We start from the raw sequence: 1,705 nt of genomic DNA on the forward strand, positions 1-1,705 counted from the left end.
AGTGCAGATGTAAATAGGATGTTTCTCCTGGCTGGTGACTGTAGAATCAGGGAACAAAGTTTCAACATGCTTTTCTCATACAGTATAAATGTTCTTTTCACTTTGGTTTTTCTGGTGAATTGTTCTGATAGTGCAAGACCAAAAGGTTTGACAAAATGTCATTTTTTTCATCAATACTCAAGTTCTGTACTACTGAATTACTGTTTGTGTTGTGATGTTATCCCAACCCATGACCTTACCTAATCAAACAATCAATTTGAAAAGTGAGCAGATTTATTTTGATGATACAATTTGAAGTGGCAACTTTGAATTCTCACCTTTAGAAGACTTAAGTCTTTGTAAGGGATCAATTATCTGTTCAAGTTTTAGATTGTGTACCCTAGTCTGGGACTTCACTTGAAGCAAACACACAAGTATGTGAACTAATTCTGACCTATTCCCAGAGTTCTAAAATTCTTACCTTGTCTTATCATAGATTTGCATCTATTGAGAGCAATATACAAAGTGTGGCAATAGCAGGATATATTCTGTAGAATATCAAACCATGTTGGCTAAACCTATTTGTACTTAAGTCTCTCTCATGGCTTCTGGAGGCTCACTGCAATCATTTAGATACATGCAAATGAGACTTGTTTAAAGTGCTTCCATCTGTGAATTTTCTGTGCTATGCCAATGTGAGTACTTGCCAAGAACTACTTCCATAAACCAAGAAACCTCTGTCTGAACTTTTCTCTAAACCAACAATTTTCCCATTAAAGTCTGTAGGGTATGAATTTCTGGTGAACCTAATTTGCATTTAACAGAACGTTTCCATAAACCAGATGCCATTAACTGGTGTGTACTTGGAGTAATTATAGTGTGTGAGCATACGTTCCAGGGAAAGCTCTGCAAAGTTTTAACTGTAATTCAGATTATTCTTTTATAGCTTTTACTGAGAAATCAAAGTGAATAGGAAGGGATACAATCAGATCAGCATAAGTAGAGGAGGAGTGACTGGTTTACTGCCGTTTTTTGGAGTCCACCTACTAGCCTATATAAACTTGAGTTTATCCAAATGTCTGCTCTCTCTGTCCCAGCTCAAGGTCAGAAATCACACGACACCAGGATATAATCCAACAGGTTTAGCTGAAAACACAAGCTTTCGAAGGATTGCTCCTTCTTCAGGTGTTAGTGAGAGAGGTGGTATCAGACACAGAATTTATAAGTGAAAGATCAAAGGGTCACACCAGGGATGAGGATGTACTAAACAAACCTAAGATACTGTTAACTCTTTAATCAGTTAGAAGGTTTTATTTGATTAATATGTATATGCAAATCCCTGAATTTCTTTCACTGCCCTGAGAGAACTAAGGGTTTTATCGATGTAAAGAGGTGACATTTTACAGATAGTAAGAACTGTCGATGCTGGAGTCAGAGATAACACAGTGTGGAGCTGGAGGAATACAGAAGGCCAGGCAGCATCAGAGGAGCAGGAAAGTTGATGTTTCAGGTCGGGAGGTCAGACAATACATGTTAGGTGTAAGGCCTTGTTTAGAATCTATTTGTGTTTTGGTTTGAAGTCAGACTGGTTTTATTTCTAGAGTAGGAATTTATAAAAAGCCACATTGATTGACTGTTTATAAATTGTGCGCTTTATGAACAAAATAAAATGTATCTGCAAATACAAATACACATCATTCATTGTGTGTGTGGGAGAGAGAAAGAG

Source organism: Rhincodon typus, unplaced genomic scaffold (genome assembly GCF_021869965.1).
Source record: "Rhincodon typus isolate 14 unplaced genomic scaffold, sRhiTyp1.1 hic_rhity00000054, whole genome shotgun sequence".
Taxonomy (NCBI): Eukaryota; Metazoa; Chordata; class Chondrichthyes; order Orectolobiformes; family Rhincodontidae; genus Rhincodon; species Rhincodon typus.